The following is a 19578-nucleotide window of genomic DNA, read 5'->3' on the forward strand; positions in this document are numbered from 1 at the left end:
CTCAGTCTGTGGCTTATGTTTTACTTTGTGTAGAGTGTCTTATGAAGCACACAAGTTTTTATTTATTTTACCAGTTATGTACAAATCACCCCAAAATTCAATAGCATCAAACTGCAATCATTTGTTTGCTACAATTTTGTGGATTGGTGATTTGAGTTGGGCTCATCTCTACTCTCCGTGGTTTTGGCCGGTCTCACTCATGTGTTCATGGCCATTTGGCAGGTCTGCTGGAGAACAGCTAATCCCAAATGGCCTCACTCATATGTCTAGCTGGGACTTTTGGATGGGGCCCCTTGGTTCACCTCCACTTGTCTCTCCCAATGGCTAGTTCAGGCTTCCTCACATGGCAGCTTAGTTCCACGAGAGTGGAGGTACAAGCTTCATGTCTCTTCAGGCCTCAGCTTAAAAGTCATTAGCATCAGTCCTACAGCTTTTTATTGCTCAGAACAACCCACAAGGCCTGTCCAGATTCAAGACAGTAAAGCTACAGACTCTTAATTGGCAAAGCATGGACACCACACTGCAAAGAGGAGTCATGCTGGCATAGGAGGAATTTGTAATCTACCTGTAAGTCACATTGTAATGTATTTATCAATATTTTAATTCAAATTTCTGTATCTTTTACGTCTTGAATAAGAAACCCTCCAACTCTGATTTTGAAAAGATATTTACCTGTATTTTCTTCTAAATTTATTAGAGTTTTGCTTTTTACATTTAAGGTATCTAATCCAGCTGAAATTGACTTTTTGTGTATGGTGTGACTAATTTCATGTATTTTCATATCTATAAAACCAATTTTTAGGGACTTCTCTGGTGGCACAGTGGTTAAGAATCCACCTGCCAATGCAGGGGGCCCAGGTTTGATCCCTGGTCCGGGAAGATCCCACATGCAACTAAGCCCACGTGCCACAACTACTGAAGCCCACGTGCCTAGAGCCCGTGCTCCACAACAAGAGGAGCCACCGCAATGAGAAGCCCGCGCACTGCAACAAAGAGTAGCCCCCACTCGCCGCAACTAGAGAAAGCCTGCGCACAGCAACGAAGATCCAACACAGCCAAAAATAATTAATTAAAAAAACTTTTTTTAATTAGCATTCATTGACTATTCCATCATTTCAGCACTGATTTGTGATGGTACTTCTGTCATGTTCAGCAATTACATTGATTAAGTGGAACTCATGAGGCAACAGCAGACAAGAACTTTATTATTTTCATCTAAACCTCATTCAAACACTTTCTCTTCCCAGCCCAAGGTGGGAACCAACTATAGAAATATCAAGAACTGAAGCAGATGGATCTCAAAATACCAACTTTCTCACTGGGTAAAAGCTGGATTAAAGGACATGACCTTGATGTTTAGCAACAATGGGCTTCTAAACTCTGAGCCTCAAAACTAGACCTGCCAACCCATCCAAAGCAGCTCTGAACAACTACAGTAGTAACTCTGAATGACATTTGGAGTTTACACTCATGCTGGGCTACTGGGGAGGGAGGGACCAAAATGCCTGGAGACAATTTAATTGCTTAAATGTAAGCAAATAAACTCTAAGCCTTTCCCAGATTTTGTCCAAGGAACAGGCTATCTGCATTTTGCCCTATGTTACTGGTGCTATGGCAACTGAGAATCACAATAGCTAACAGTTCTGAACACTTAAACCATACAGTAGGCCCCTCACATGCCTTGAATCATCAAATTAAGTTTATGAGGTGAATTAGTCCAGGTCCTCTAAAAAGCAGACACCAAAATGGGATGAGATGTGCAAGAGAGTTGTTAAGGGACTTTCCCCTGAAGGAAAAAAGAGTCAGAGGAAGCAGAGCATCATCCGCCCCAGGCAAAGGAGAGGAGAGAAAAGGAAGATTTAGCCTGAAGGGTCTTTGTCTGCAGTGCCCATTCTAATTCATTATCTCAAGGCCATGGGGGAGTCTGTATTGGATTTCTGTTGCTGCTGTAATAAATCACAAATTTTGTGGCTTAAATAACACAAATATATTATCTTACAGTTCTGTGGGTCAAAGTCTTAAAATCGAGTTGTTGGTAGGGCTGCATTCCTTCTGGAAGATCTAGGAGAGAATCTGTTTCCTTGCCATTTCCAGCATCTAGAGGCCACCTAGATTCCTTGGCGTGTGGCTCTCCATGTTCAAGGCTGGCAGCAAGGCATCTTCAAATTCACCCCTTTCTGCTACCATCTCTGACCTCTGTTCTGTCATCACAGCTCCTTTTTCTCACACTGACTCTTAGAAGGACCCTTGTTGATATACTGGGACCACTAGGATAATCCAGAATAATCTTCCTATCTCAACATCCTTAACTTAATCACATCTGCAAAATTCCTTTTGCCATTAGGATGTGGACATCTTTGGAAGGGGCCATTATTCTGTCTACCACAGAGCCTTCAAGCTAAATCACACAGAAGAGGATCCTCGCATCTTCCTGGAATGGGCTTCCCTTAATATCCCTGCTATTCTCTCTCACTAACTAGGAGCAGCCCATGGGAGGTCTCACTGAACACACAGTCAGAAATCTGAGAGATTCATTTTCATGGCTGCCACATGAAGCAAGTAGAGGAAATGAAGACACAGAGAGGTTGTGTAACTTATACAAGGATACAGAGCCAGTGGGGAAAATGGCAAATATAAAAAATAATCTAAAATAATAGGGAAGTAGGATAAAGAGTCCCCTCCATGGACCCAATTCTGCCCCCTTCCACCAATGGCAATTCCTAAAGATAATGAAAATTAACAACTGAAATCTTGTTTACCATGTAACTCTGGCCTGTCCTCACTTGCTCCCTGAGTCCACCACAGGCAAAGAACTTTGAGATGGTCTTTCTCCAAATAATAGAGAGCTTAGGTCTTGGAAGGCAGACTCAAGGATATCTTTAAGGGTCAACATGTATGAGAATGCAAAAATATGTTGGTTCCAAAAGAATTTGGCTTTGATATAGGCTGCTGTATATAAATAATCCTACTTAAATGCCATATTGCAATAAATACATTTACTCTGCCAAACCCAAAACGTTATATACTAATGTAACATCAATACTAGCTATTATTTATCATAATTCTAAAGAAGAAATCATTAGAATTCTAAATGACAGGTATGTAAGAAGCCATTTCCCCCCAAGAATCCAGGGAGTTCCTGAAACAAAGCATCAGACAGATAAATCCAAATCAATAAACTTTCCCGCCCTCATCACTAGAAAAAGATCAAAAGGATAGTTTGTCAAAAAAAAAAACCTCTAGAGAGAAATAAAATGCTGAATGTTCTGAACATACGGTACCCAGGGGTTGATCATTCTCAAACACAGCCTCACTATTAAGAAAATTGGCAGGAGACATTATGAGGTTATTACACCTACACTATAATATTACCTTCTTCCATATTAAACTCTAATCAGTAATACAGGACCAAATGGGTTATTCTATATCCACCTTATCACTAAAAAATCTCAACAAAATTTAAAGACTGTAGCCAGTTACATGTCCAACTCATTAACCCCACTGCTATATCAAATAGTTAAAAATGATGCTTTTCAGTGCATTTATTTTATTTCAGAAAGACAGAAATCTCTAAATCTGAATGACCCCATTTTGGCATTTTGGGGAGAAGTTCCAAAACAATGAGTGACTACAAATGTTTATAAGTAGATGCTCAAAGGTTTATTTCCTACATTAATATATACACCTCAATAATAAAAAGATAGGGATTTCAGATAATACAAATTAAGAGAAAAACAGTCCATCTCATTTCTGGGGAAAACCTACAGTGTGTTTCTCACGAGAAAACAACAGAATATGGATTTTGGCTTCCCTCCTCTCTATTCTTCATGGGGATGCAAGCTCTTTATTCGAAGACCTTTCTCTACTTTGATGTCCTTGGTGCCTGACCTCGACCTTTCCTGACAGAAGGATTGCCCGGGGACTGAAAGGATTCTATTTCCCAGTGGATGCTGCAGCGTCTGCTTCTTTCTTAAACCATTAGTGAGACTAGAGAGGGAAAGAGGAGCCATGGGTTGAATTTACCTCTTTGACTCACGCCTTTTCTTTCACTGTGCACACAAATTGCTCCTTTAGAACCTGGGAGCTGAAAGAAAATATTTAAAAGGAGTTCACTGAGTTTTACAAAAGCCATTACTTTGCTCCATGTGCTATTTCTTCTCAGGGACGAACAACATTCATTGACTCATTAACAAACGTATCCTGTGTCACTTTTCATGCAGTGATATATTTTTTTAATTAGTCATTTCTGTTTGATCTCCTGTGTCATATTGGAGGTACATCAGAAAGAAATTTCTGCCCACAAATGTTGCTGAATCCAAAGAGGGAATCAAGAGACCTATATTCAAAATACATGATAAAAGAAAAATTTGATGCTCAGAATGAAAGGACATGTGATTTTTATATTTTAGTCATCAGTATCTGTAATCCTATTTTTTTAAATATGTATAATGTGCCATCAACTCACACTGACCCGTTTTATAACTGAAAAATATCTTGGGGCATTATCATGTTAGGTATACTTAAATTTCATGCACTTAGCATGGAAGGAGCATGATACTATGTGTATTACATGCATTCCCTTTTTCAATCCTTTCAATAATCTTATGACATAAATGCTGCTTAGTTTATAGGTAAATAAACTGACTAGAGAGATAAACTTGCCCACAGTCTCCTGGTTTGTAAACAGTGGGGTGGAAGTTGACACCAGATCTTTTGGGGACCCACCATTATTTTATACAACCCTGGTGAATGTTAACTGGATTTCCTCAGAGCAATTCCAAGAAAGTTTATACAAGGAAAGGGACTGTTGTAATGGTGACCAAGGAGAACATGCTCACAATCTGTTCAGATATGTGACAACTTCCCTTTATTCTTTAGTCAAAAATCAGTAATGTTTGTGCCACAGATATCAATTTCAGGTCATATGACACAACAAGAGCAGAGGAAACGCAAGGAACCTGACACACCACTAACGATAGCACTGAGACCTTTCCAGCCTCTTTCAGCTCAGTGCTTCTCAAACATCCACACACAGAAGAATCATCTCAAGGGTCTCACCAGCAGACATTCTGATTCAACACGTCTAGGGCAGGGCCTGAGAACTCGAATCTCTACTAGGGACCCAGGTGATGCTGATACTGCAAGTTTGCAACTTGACCTTGAGTAGCCCTGGCTTAGTTGATAGCAATAATAACCTCCCATCTGTGAGTTCAGTTTTGCCAAAGATGGAAGGTCAAGATCTTTGGTGCACATCACTGGAGAGCGTGCTTGAGATGGAAGCTGCAGAATGCCATCATCATCAATCCTTAGTCACCCCGTAGACTGAGGCCACGCTGTAAGAATCAGTGCTGGTCTCTAACTCAGTGAGTGAGAAACTTGGATGTATAGATGGAGCTTTCTTCCCCCTTTACCAAGGAGGGTCTAGAGAAATATCTGAGGTTTTCCTATTTGCTGTCCTATGAACTTATAATAGTTTAGTCCTCTGGGTGTCCCTTGCATCGGGTTATAGCCTCTTCCTCATAACTCAACAAATATTTACTTCATGTCTGCGTGTACCAGGCATGGTTCAAGGTGTTGATAGCATAGCAAAGATCAAAACAGAAAATGCCCATGCTTGCATCAACTTACAATTCCCTCCCCAGCTCCCATTCCAGAACTCCAGTTAGCTGGGGATCTGCAAACCTCTAGCTTCATGCCTGCAACCTCTTTCCCTGCAGCAGATTCCATCCTCAGCATCCTTGACAACATGTAGACGGCATTATTATACAGCACAGACATCTCATTAGAGGGCAAGGATGGTCCTGCCTAATGGTCACACTCTCACCTCCCATTCTCTTGGAATCAGCATTCATCAGGCCTCCTTGGACTTGAAGATCTGGAATTCTGGCCCCTCATATGGTGGTAATCCCCTTGTAAAAGGTTCATTTCTCTCTGGTCACCCTTCATCCTGTCACGCATTCCCAGGCCAGCTGTGGGAATCTCAGACCACACAGCCTTCTCACCTCACTCTTCAGATTCCTGCTGTGGTAGAGCTGATTGTTACAACTGGTAAACTATTTGGGGGACAACTGGGAACCAGTGATTCAGGGAACCAGTGTGAGGGACAGTGGAAAGAGCACATGCTTTAGGGAGTCAGAACTGTGTGATCATGCACCAGTTTAACATCTCTGAGACTCATTTTCCTCATCTAGAAGAACTGCGGTAATCAGTAACAAGATCAGGTTGGTAAAGTCCCTAAGACAGTGGCAGCCGTGAAGAGGGCATGGATAATGCTTGCTCACTGGGGCAGACGACTGCAAAGAAGCCCTGGTTCTCCCTCCCTCCCTACATCCACGCCCCGGGTATTAGTTACTTGGGTTGTCATAATACAATGCTATAGACTGCATGGTTTAAACAACAGAAATTCATTTTATCACAGTTCCGGAGGCTGCAGGTCTGAGATCAGGGTACCAGCATGGTTGGGTTCTGGTGAGAGCTCTCGTCCTTCTTTGCAGGTGGCTGCCTTCTTGCTGTGTCTCACATGGCAGAGAGACAGCAAACTCTCCAGTGTGTCTTCTTATAAGGGCACTAATCCCATCATGAGGGTGCTCAACCTCATCCAAACCTAATTATTGCCAAAGGTCCCATCTCCAAATACCATCACATCAGGGATTAGACCTTCAACATAGGAATTTGGCAGGGGGACACGATTCAGTCTACAGCACCCCATGTGCTGTGATTTTGCAGATCCTTCCATCGGGAGGCCAAACATATTCCTGCAACTCTTGAATCTGGGTGGTCTGAGAGTTGATTTCACCAATACAATGTGGTAAACATGATGGAAGCCAGTTCTGAGCCTTGGCCTTGAGAAGCCCTGTGAGCTTCTTCTCACTCTTTGGAATCCCTGCCCAGTTGCCATGTGAATAAGTCTGACCTTGCCTGGTAGATGACAGAGACTTTGTGGAGCAAGGCTGTGTCAGCCCAGTTATCTGGGCCAATTCCTCAGCTACACGAGTGAGCCCAGAGTAAGCCAGCAATCGACCTTGTTGACCCTCAGCCGAGAACAGAGGTGTGAGTGAGTCCAGCCAAGATCAACCTGCCTGGCCTGGATTAGCAGAACCACCTAGCTGAACTATAGACTTTTGAAAAACAATAAATGGTTATTATTTTAAGCTACCAAGTTTTGGGGTGGTTTGTTACACAGTGTTTTATAGAAATAGATAAACTTTACAGTCCTTTCTTCCAGTTCCTTTAATTATTTTGTTCAATGTTATTCCTCAAAAGTCAAAACAACCTCTTTGTCCATTTTAACTACTTCCTCTCTGCACACTCCGATGCAAGGCTCAACGGTCACCAGTCCAAAATACCCCAGTGACTTGGGCAAAGGTATGCTGTGGATCTCCTGGAAAATTTTCTTCTCTGGGGGTGAATGCTTTTCCCCATGTCTTTTTTCAGGGGATATGGCTACAGGAAGAGTCCTTCTACTACCAGTTTATGTCCAGCCTGACATAAGTTGACGGTTGGACAAACGTTTAGAACCCTTTCGGGATCAGATCACAGTTTGGGTCCAGATCTGATCTACATGGCTCTTACCCTTCTTAGACCAGTGGCTACTAGAGGCAGGTTCTCCTAATGATAAAGGGCAGAAACACAAGAAATCAACCACAGAGCACATTTAAACCTCTTCATGCAGCAGATTCGTCAACATCCCATTGGCCAAAGTACTTCGTAAGATCAAGCTCAACATCGATATGTTGGGAAAGTAAACTCTACTTACTCTAAGGGGAGAAGCTATAAATGCAGAGTGTATGTGATTCCAGAAATAGGTCAATAATGGGGGACAGTAATATAAGGCCTGTGGTTGGGAAAGTAATGAATGGCAAATAGAAGTACTTGGAGTTCACTAGAACTAAGACAAGTATTTCAATTCCAAGATGCTGCTTCATCAGTGAATATACATAAACACATCATTTTATCTATGTATATTCCAGGCTATAGGAATGCCACTTGAAAAGAAATGGGGCATTAAAATTAAATCCATCAGTAGTATGTATTTTAGGTGGCATACAGAAAATACATTCCTTCCCCTTTTTCTTCTGTTCAGCTGAATTATAATCACCAAAAAAGCTGTTTAATTTGGAAATGGCACCAGTAACTGGAAACAGCTTTGATATCAATTTATTATTGAAAGAAAATTTCTGTTCATGCATGCATTTTCTGCTTTAAGAATTGCCTTTGAAATCAAAACCAGTCTTTATTTAGTTTAAGTAAAATGTATTATTGGCTAATATACCATAGAGTATAATCTTGAAAATGTGTAGGTGGTACGAATTTGCTACCACTACAATTCAAAATCAAAGAAACGTCACATTTCTTTATGTCTTTCAATCACATTAAATCTAACTTCAAGTCTGAAGGAAAATTAAATCTTATTCATTATTAGAAGCTATCCCACAACTTTCCCTTCAGCCTGCCGCATTCTCTCCACCCTTACTTGGCAAAGCCTTGAATGGTACCGGGGTTCTCAGGCAGAACAGAACACTTGGGGAGAATATGCTGATTGCCAGCACATACTAGTAACCTTTAAATTCTTCATCTTCCAGGTCACCTGGCCCCTGAAGCCTAAGAGCTCTGCAGTTTTCCAGGCACCTTGGACAAGAATCTTCATGAGCTTTGGAATCCTATCCACTCTGTCCAGGCTCCTAGGGGCACCACCACAGCTACCTCCTCTGTGACCCTGATGGTCTTTGGAGCATGTGGGGATGGGAAGGGGAATCTTGGGTTACTGCTTCTTGCTGGACACACAGATTTCAGTTTCCTCCCCATTCTTGGGAAACATCTTTTTTCTTGACTTATTTATGACTCTCCTCTGTGACAAGCACTCATCCGCCTCTCTTCTGATTAAAGTACCTGTCAACCTTCTTGGGAAGTGGCTCACTTAATCTTACTGAGTTTTAGCTTTTGAAACATAAAACAAGAAAATATATTTTCTTCAAGGAATTTGCTTTTTGCTCTAAAACAAAAGTTTTGATTGAGGCAAGGGAATAAAGGGAAAACAACATCTACTTGCTGGGAACGGAGGTCAGTTGGGATGGGGTGGAGAGTGATGGGAATAGTGAGTATGAGATGCTAACAGCCCTCATTGTGTCTGCTTATTGCATAGCAGTGGACCCAAAACACAAATTAATATATCTGAAATTATCCTGACACAAAGCTATTTGTTTTACTATTATTTTATGTCAGATTTGGAATGAAATTACTTCATGTACTTGCATTGCATCCATGTCCTAATATTTTATTCAGTGGAATTGTTCATTAGAAGACTATTAATATGGAGATATTCTTAGTTCATTCATTTCCTTTATTTTTGTGTGTTTCCTTTATTTTTCCTCTTGGCAGCTGCAATCTAAAGGGTAGCGTTTAGAAATTAATTTTAGCAGCTTCTGGGAAACCCTGTACACAGCAAAAACGAGAATGTCAATATCTCACAAGAGGATACCTCACAGCATTTTAATTTCTTTTAGAATAAACTATTGGGCACTAACAAATGAGAGCATATTTGAATCCTCTTGCAATAACTGGATTTACGGTAGAGGAAAATCTTATTCTAATTCATTCTTAGAAGTGTTATCTTTTAATCCTTATTCCTTTAATTACTTTAATCCAATATATAAAGTGCTGGAAAGTTTTCTTCATCAGTCAAAATAAGAGTTAAGTTTTTCTTCAATGCCCTCCTATGTCAATCACTAATTACATTTTATCTAGGACCCATAATATATCCTTGTAGGAGACACATGTAGGAGTTCAACTATGGTTTCCACTACGTACAACTGTAACTTTACTTATCATCAGTGATCTAAAGCCATGAGAAGTAGTTAGTCTTCATTTCCATCCACCCCCAATCTAACAAAATACTTGAATAGTGTTTGTAAAATTCATTCATTCAGAAAGTATTTATTTAGCACTTACTATGTGCCAGGCAAAAAATTTAAAGCTAAAATACATAGAACAAAAAGCACTATGTAGTTTCACTCTTATTAATTCAAAGAGTTGAGATAGAAAATGTATTTTAACTACAAAAAAAGACTGACTCACTGTTATGTTTGTCTCAAAATATGAAATGGAAAACCCTCTCCTTAGTCTGCATGAACCAATCAATCAGTCATTCAGTTATTTCCATATTTTCTTGATTCAATTCCATTTTATTGAATGCAAGGCACTGTGTTAAATTCTGGGAATAGAGCCAAGAACAAGAGAGGCATGGTCCCTTGCCTCTACCAAGATTGCCTTCAAGATGCTTGCAGTCTTTAAATCATATGTGAATATAAACCACTGAAATACAAATACCAGAAAGTATACATCCAAATAAGGTATCTCATTTCAAAATGCCCACCATGGAATTTTATACTGGGGATACTTACCTCCTTTGGGATTTTTTTTCACAGCCAAATTATGCTTAACTGAAAACAATACTGCCCAATTAAATTCCACAGCATGCTATGCAGACTTTTGCATTAGTTTGGTAAGTAACCAATTTCAGTAATTCAACACCCCAAAAAAGTTCCTCACTCCCTCAAAACCCACACTGAATTTCTGATTGGATGGCAGGCTTGCATGCTCATTCAGGGCCTAGTTTCCTTCTGTCCTGTTCTCTCTCCTTCCCTGAGGGTGTTAGATGGGGAAGAGAGAACAGAGGATTATGGGAGGTTTTCATGGTCCAGGCTTGGAAGATTGCAGATTACTGCTGATCACATTCCTCTTACCAGACATGGTCAGATGATCACAACTCCTGCAAGGGAGGCTGGGAAATATAGTTTAAGGTTGAGCCCAGAGCAAAGAGGAAACTGGTTTCAATGAACACAGCATTTCTCTGCAACAACTTGTTTCTGGATGCATTATAGCTGTTCCCAGAAAAACAAACCTGTTTTCACAGAGCAAATGTGTGTCCCATAAAAGGCTACTAAAAAACTATGTCACCGCCTCTCCAGCTCTTTTTTAATTCAATACTTTCAAAAAAACTCTTTATTTTGATAAAATTTACATTTATAGAAGAGTTGCAAAGATAGTACAGAGCGTTACTGTACACCCTGCACCCAATTTCTCCTAATGTTTAGATCTTACATAAACATGGTAAACTGTCAAAAATTAAGAAATTAACACGGGCACAATGTTACACAGAGGTCACCATATTTTCCACTTCACCATATTTTCCACTAATTTTTTTTTCTATTCCAGATAATTCCAAACAGTTCTTTTAACACACACACACACACACACACACACACACACACACAGGCTCCATTCCTTCTTTAAGTTTTCTAATCCCTCAAGGAAAAGATGTTTTTGTATCCTCATAGGTAATCATTGCTCAAATATCACCAGTTTTCCAAAAGTGAAATCCCACATAGACCATAAACATTATCAGGAGTTTGGCAGTCATCTTTGGAAATTTACTAGCTCTTGGTAACAATGGTAAGAATGGTGGCATAATGGAGTTTTACTGAATCTTCACTATGACTTTTCTTGCAATAGTTCTCTGAAACCTCACAGAAGCTGTATGAGCAAGACATTATTTTAACCATTTTTTCCTGGTAAGGAAACTGAGGCTCCAAGAGGTTATGTAATTTGTCAGTTCCACAGCAAGTGAAGAAAACCTGGACTCGACTTCAGTTTATTCTAAAATCACCAAACTTCATTGCCTATGATGTAACAGAATCTAATCATCTACATTCTCTTCTTTCTGCAATAAATGGGAATAACTATGGAAGACTGTTTGTTGTGGTTGCCAGGAAGAAAAGATACAACTTCCTAACTCAGGGTCTCTACATTGGCTGTTCAGTCTTTTCCGCCAGATAAATATTACCTCTTCAGAGAGGTCTTCCATGTCCACTGTATATGAAAAAACTTCATGCTTCATCTTTTATTATATTACTTATCACAACCATAAAAGTAGGTATATTTTCATAATTTGTCTCCCAAAGAGAGAACAAACGCCACGTGTGCTTAGTTAGCTATATTTCTGGCATTGAGAAATGGAACTAGCCCATATTAAGTATTCAGTTTGCTAAATTATGAATAAGTGAACAAATTTAATTTTACAAGAGAAGGAATAAGAATATAAAACAAAGAGAAAAAAAAGATTTCACATTTAGCAAAGACCTATGTCATCTCAATCCTCATAACAATACATTTTTGAGCTAAACTATATTATTCTCATTTGAATTAGATAATGTTATGGACTGAACTGTCTCCCCAGAGTTTATAAGCCCCAACATGACTGTATTTGGAGACAGGGCCCTTGAGGAGGTAATTAAGGTTAAATGAGGTCACAGGGGTAGAACCCTAATCTGACTGGACTGGAGTCCTTATAAGAAGAGTTAGAGACACAGAGTTTGCTCTCTCTCTCTCTCCCCTCTCATGCAGAGAGGAAAGGTCATGTGAGGACACAGCAGGAGGGTAGTCACTGCAAGCCAGGAACAGAGCCTCCCCAGAAACCAAATTTGCCAGTACCTTGTTCATAGATTTCAAGCCTTCAGAACTGGGAAAAAATAAATTTCTGTCGTTTAAGCCACCCAGTCTGTAATATTGTAATGGCAGTCCAAGCTGAGTAAGACAGATGAGAAAAACAAACTTAAGGAGATTTAATAACTTGATCAAGATTCAAAAGCCAGTAAATTGTAGAGGTAAGATTTGAGAATCAATTATATAAAATTCTGCAGCTCAACATATTTGCATTAAATTCAATCTGCACCTACTATTAGTGAATGGAGGTGTTTTATTTAAATAAAATAGACGGGAAAGAGTTTCTTTTCAGAATTAAGTTAAATCAACAGAGGTCTGGAGAAGAAAACAAGAAGAGGATACAAGAGAGGACTGGAGAAGATGGGGGAAAAGAGCTCGGCCAAAGGCATTTCTGGAGTGGGGTTATACCCATGCATTCATCAGAAGTAACCAACAGGAGGAACATTCAGGTACAGGGGTGAGAGGGAAAAAAGAACTATATTAATTTTGTACCTTTATTCCTCATAGTTCAGCATTTACCTAGGATGACAAACTCTCTTCTCCCCTGTTGTCAGAAGCCAAGTAGACAGCAAACTGATTGGAAGCGCAAGAGTCGTACTTCTGAACCTTGATACTTTCTGGGCTCGGCGTTTCTAAACTTCAGTCTTATTTCTACCTGTGCTTCTTACTGATTTTTGCAAGTCTGAATTCTTCTTGGCAGCCTAGTTTTGAGACCTAATTCCCTGGCATTGCACCTCTAATATTCTTGGCCCAGGCCTGAAGGTTAAGCCTTTTGCTTCCAGCAGTAGCATTCCCCGGGGTCTACCAGTGGGATGGGCCAGGCTCCTTGCACAAGTACCATCTGAGATCCATTTTAGAATAAATCTATTCCACTAGTGCAATCATTCTCAAAATGTGGTCCCTGGACTAGCAACGTCAGTCTCACCTGGGAACTTGTTAGAAATGCAAATTCTCAGTGCCCCCCATTCCAGCCCTACTGAATCAGAAATTCTGGGTGATGGAGCGCAGTGATCTTGTCTTAACAAGGCCCCTGGGTGACTCTGATGCACGCTGAATTCTGAAATGTCTGCTTTAGTTCTTGGGTCTTCTCACACCTTGAATGCCTGTTGGTACAATGGATTAGGACTGAGAGGACTTAGCGTTTGATGGCTCAGCAGTTTAGCTAGTTGCATGACCCTGGGTCCTTGCTCAGCCTCCGTGCTTTTCTGTTTTCTCATTTTAAAAAAATACACCAAAGAGCTATAATCCAGCTCTCATTTTTTCTGTGTATGCTGATGAGTAACTAATGGAGGGTTGTGCCATCCCATGGTAATCTTAACTGCCTGACTAATGCTTAGCAGTGGCTTTTGTCCTAAGGTTGTCCTTGTGAGTGCTGGGTCTCTCTCTGCTGCTTTGGATTTAAACAGCAATATTCCAGCACATTTGTATTCCATAAATCATTGGGGCATGGATTGGAATGCTATACACTCATCTATTTGTAATTGAACTTAATACGGATTTAACCATTAGTTAAACTCTCATGCTTCAGGATTTGCTTTAACTGAAGAAAGCATGACCTTTATTCTAACATGAAAGGGCTTGCTCTTGGAGTATTTCAGGTCAAGGAATGAGAGAGAATGTTTCTGTAACATACACATATCCCTCATAGGAAAGTCAAGTAAAAAACTAAACCTTCCCAAGCCAGAGTCCTTCAAGCAATTAATCTGGATAAAAACCATGAGGTGAAGACAGTGGCCACAGAAAATATCAATCCTGCAAAAATATCTGGTCATGCATATGCCAACTTTTCAGGAACAATGGAGGAGTCTTGAAAGTATCACAAAGAAACCACTCTTTGGAAGTTGTTTTTTTTGGACCAGAACAGAAATTAAGGAAATGGAATGAAAGGAGAAAAAATAGTGCAGATGAGTGTTTTAGTTTGGATCCCCCAAGGGCAGATCTTGAGCAAGATTTTAGTGCAATTACTTTATTTGGGATATGATACTAGAAAATACTGGTAGGAAAGTATGGAATTGAGACAGGGAAGGGAAGGAACACAACACAGTGTGTATCATCAAGGATGCTGCCACAATCAGCAACTGAAGTATAGGGTCAGAGGTTCAAGTTCAAGTCCAGGATCTCTGGCTTATCAGCTTGGTCCCTTGAAAAACATATCATCTCTTTGTACATCACATCCTTCTATTAGGAAATGGAGAATAAAAATGTCCGGCGCCTGGGATGATGCACTTACTGTTACGAATACGTAACTACCACCTATTGAACACTGCTCCTGTACCAGGCCCGGTGCCAATCTTGCCCCCACATCAAAATGGATCAATGTTTTTGCATTTTACTGAGAGATCACAGAGACTACATAATTTTAAAATCATAAAGGGATTTGTAAACTATAAGATAATGCTAAAGAGAATTTTATACAGCTTTTCATGAGTCATCAGGAAGCCTGTACTTTAGTTCTAAACTTGTAATTCATTAGCTGTGAGGCTCAACCAGATCAGTTTGCCTCTTATTAAAAAAAAAAAAAAAAAAGGGCAGATTATGCAAGATGTTAACATTACAGGATTATGCAAGATGTTAACACTAGGTCCTGAAGGGTGCTCAGGACCTCCCTGTGCATGTCTTTGCAACTTCCTATAAATCCTTCAAGTAATTATTTGAAAATGAGAGTTAAGAAAAACAGGAGTCCATAGTGTCATGGACTGAATTGTCCGCCAAAGTTCATAACCCCCAGGGTGACTGTAACTGCTACAACCACTTTGGAAAACTGTTTGGTAGAATTTACTAAGCCAAACACGTGACCCAGGAATTCTACACATGGATAGACACACAATAGAAACAGTAGCTTATATGCACCGAAAGATGTATACTAAAATATTCACAGCATAATAATTTGTGGCAGTCAAAAACTGCAAACAACCCAAGTGACCATAAACTATAAATGGATCACACTGTTATCTATTCATGTATTGGAATATAACACAGTGATGAAAATGAATGAGCTACAAGAACACATAACAACGTGAATGAATCTCACAGACAGGATATTGAGTGGGCAAGCCAGATGCAAAAGACCACTTACGAAAAGTTCCCTAAGAGGCAAAACTTAACTATGCTTTTAGAATCAGGGTAAAGCGGGAGGGGTAGTGATCGGAAGGGAGCCTAAGGTGGGCTTCTGGAGTGATAGAAATTTCTATTTCTTGTTCTGGGTACAGGCTACATGGTGAACTCACTTTGTGCACTCACTGAGGTATTAAATTATCTATGTGCTTCTCTGTGTCTGTTGTATTTTTTTTTAAGTTTACCTAACAAAAAGCTCTGAGAGTTGAGTTCGATGAATTCAAATGTTTCTTCTGGCTCTAAAATCCTGATCCTGAGATGAGGCTCAGACATCTCCCATCACTATTGAGATGGGGCTGATGGGAGGGTTGGAAACTTGACAAAACTAGGTATACATACTGGCTCTGTTCAGTTCTGCCTCATGGAAATGTCTCTTTGCCTGGTGCAGTTCGTTTTACCCACACTGGTGCCTAGCACAGAAATTTACACAGAGAAGTGCAAGTAGCCATATTTTCAGTGCTTTGGGATAATGCAATTTCAGAAACTTCCACAGGGTGGCAAGGACGCTATTTCTTGACTGCCTTTATACACTTACTCCTTTTTTTCTCCCAATCTCTTTCACAATGTGCAGGTGTCCCTGTCAGTAGCTATTATAAAAATTGAAGAATACAACTTTATATGGTATAACATTTCTAACGAATTCTCCATAGTTCAGTTAACTTAGGAACCTAATCTACAGCTTGAGAACACTAAATAGAAAAAAAAAAAAAATTAGTGGGACATGTGGACACAGTGGGGGAAGGGGAGGGTGGGATGAATTGGGAGATTAGGATTGACATACATACACTACCATGTGTAAGACAGATAGCTAGTGGGAACGTGCTATAAAAAAAGCACAGGAAGCTCAGCTCAGTGCTCTTTGAAAACCTAGATGGGTAGGATGGGGGGCGTGGGAGGGAGGTCCAAGAGGGAGTGGATATATGTATACATATAGCTGATTCACTTCATTGTACAGCAGAAGCTAACACAACATTGTAAAGCAGAAGCTAACACAACATTGTAAAGCAGAAGCTAACATAACATTGTAAAGCAATTAGATAGATAGATAGATAGATAGATAGATAGATAGATAGATAGATAGGGATAGATAGATAGATAGATAGATAGATAGATAGATAGATAGATAGGGATAGATAGATAGATAGATAGATAGATAGATAGATAGATAGATAGATAGATAGATAGTGGACTGGACACTAGAATTTCTGAAACATTAGAAAACTATCAGAGGAAGTAGCCAAGGGGAGGAATAACAGAAAAATGGGTTTCAGGGTGACTGAATAAAGTTATGTGGCGGTTAATGTGGCACCCCTCCCCACCAACTTTACAAAATGTCCTAGGCATTTGATAAGCACAGAATGCTTTTAGATCCACACTAGCCAGAAGGTGATAGGTTGTTTGCAACAAAAAATGGGTGCAAGTATTTCTCTCCAGGTATCCACATCCTTTCACAATGTGATTTTGCAAGAACTCCCATCAAGGGGTGGAGCTATTTCTCCACCTGTTGAATTTAGGTTGGTCTTACAACCTGATTTAACCAAGAAAACAGTATAGGTGATTCTCTTCTCATTCTGAACTTAGGACTCAAAAGTCCTTGCATGTTTCTACTTTCCCTTTTGGGCCCGTGACGATGTCATGTGCACAAGCCTGACCTTGTAACCTGCTGGAAGATGAAAGGCTACATGGATCAGTCACTCCCACTGTCCCAGCCAGACAACTGCCAGCATTTAGTCTACCCACCAACTGATCAAAGATACATAAGTAAGACTTGCCAAGATCAGCTGAACCTCACCCAGGTCAGCAGAACTACACACAAGACTCATAGATGTTGGCAATAATAAATGATAATTGCTTTAAGCCACTAAGTTTCAAGGTGACTTGTTATGCAACAACGGCTACAGCCATATCAGAACTCTCAACTGAACCTGCTTATTTGTTGCTAACCCTCCTTCTGATGCAGCTTCACTATGGGGTGAGAGCCTTAGCCTGGAAGTTAAGAACTTTGGATTCAAGTTTTTGGATTCAAGTAATGGTAGAAAAATGAAAGACGTGGAAAAATCACCTTTAAAGTATGGTTCACACACACACACACACACACACACGTTTGTGGGTTTTTTAATCTTGCCGTGGGTGCACACTTTTTGTGTTGGTTTTAAAAAGTGAATTTGGTCTGAGTAACATTGGATGAGGTGACTGGGAGGTCCCACTGGACTGTCCTTAAAGACAGAAATTTTGGTTTATGAGGAATGGACAATGTCTTAAGTTGGGTCTTCCCAGAGACAGACCCTGGAGGAAAGACTCAAGTGCAAGTAGCTTATTTGGGAAGTGATCCAGGATCCTTAGGGAATGGGGAAAGGACACAGAGAAGGGTGTATTGTCAAGAGTTACCACTGTGGACAACTAGATTTTTATCCTTCTCGGGAACTCTGGACAAAGTTCCGAATACCCACCTTAAATTTATCCTACAACAAGGGTAAGAGAACTGGGGTATTTATCCCACAAACCTCCATCTATCATCAGTTTTAAGCTGATCCCAAGGGGAGTTTATCTCTCAGTACTTCCAGCCACATGCATGGACAGAGCAGGCTCTGGTAAAGAGAGAAAACACTCATGCAAAGAAAGAGGGGGCTGACAGTGGGAAGTGGGGCTGGTAATGGTAAGGACTGAGGGGAAACAGCAGGACACCAACAGCATCTGCCACCAAGATTGTTTCTTACACCTAGGATAGTCTAGACATGTAATTAATCTTCACACGTATAGTCCTTTCTTGACCTAAACATTTTTCTCTTCCAGAAATTAACTGATTTTCTTCCCAAGCTTTAGTATACATCAATAAAATGGGTCCCATTTTCACTCCCTGAATACAGTTACCTCCTCTATGGCTGAGCTGTGAAATGTAGAGATTATTCTCAACTACCAGTGTTGGTGAGTTGCTTTTGAAGGGATTCAGGGCATTTTGAGAATATTATCAAAGATGTGGGGCAGAAAAAAATGGAAGACTATATAGGACCAGGGACAGTTGCATTCATGCCAATGTCAAAGTTCATTATACAGATGTTTTAATTTGTCATTGTAAGATGGATGTGGAAATACTGAACACAACAAAAGAAAGATCTGTTGTGATGTGATGATTTTTTTTGAGAGCTACATATACCATGAAAGAGCTTCTGTCATCCAAGTTACTCTAAGACTGTTTTGTGTTCCTGCTGTGGCTGTGAATGACAGCTCAATATAATGCATGTGAAGGAGAAAAAAGGGAGAAATTCTTGCTCAGAATCAGGGCTTCCATGTGCCTAACAACAGCCATAAAGAATAACTGCATCTTCAAATAACCCTGAAACTCTAACTTAAGGTGATTAAGCATCCATATTCACTTATATATTAGTCGGTGAGATGAATCAGATTATCTCAAACTGTGGCATCCTATGAAAAATCAGAGGCATGCCAGGCTATTACCTTTCAGAAATTGATTTCTCACAAGGATCCTTTACCTCTTTGTCTGCCATCATGGAACTGTCCCTTGCCTGCCTTAATAAACTTTAACCCTCTGGATCAAGAAAACATTAAAAATAAAAAAAAGTTTTGCCCATGAGATGCTATTATCTCTAACAGAAAGAGACATTTCAGAATGGATGCCAAGTACAAAAATGTTTTTGTGTTAATTGTTTATGTTTTTTGCTTTATTGAAAACCTTCTACGAAAGTAAGATTCCAGGCAGAAATCAACCGTAACTTGGTCCATAGGTCAAAGGTAATTTTTTTTTTTTAAATGCTTAGCTTTCCTTTTTTCTTTTTTTTTTTATTTATTTTTTTTTTATTTATGGGTCTTTGTTTCTGTGCTAGGGCTTTCTCTAGTTGTGGCAAGCGGGGGCCACTCTTCATCACAGTGCGCGGGCCTCTCACCATCGCGGCCTCTCCCGTTGTGGAGCACAGGCTCCAGACGCGCAAGCTCAGTAATTGTGGC

This window comes from Balaenoptera physalus (assembly GCF_965194825.1).
Source record: "Balaenoptera physalus genome assembly, chromosome: 16".
NCBI classification, from domain to species: domain Eukaryota; kingdom Metazoa; phylum Chordata; class Mammalia; order Artiodactyla; family Balaenopteridae; genus Balaenoptera; species Balaenoptera physalus.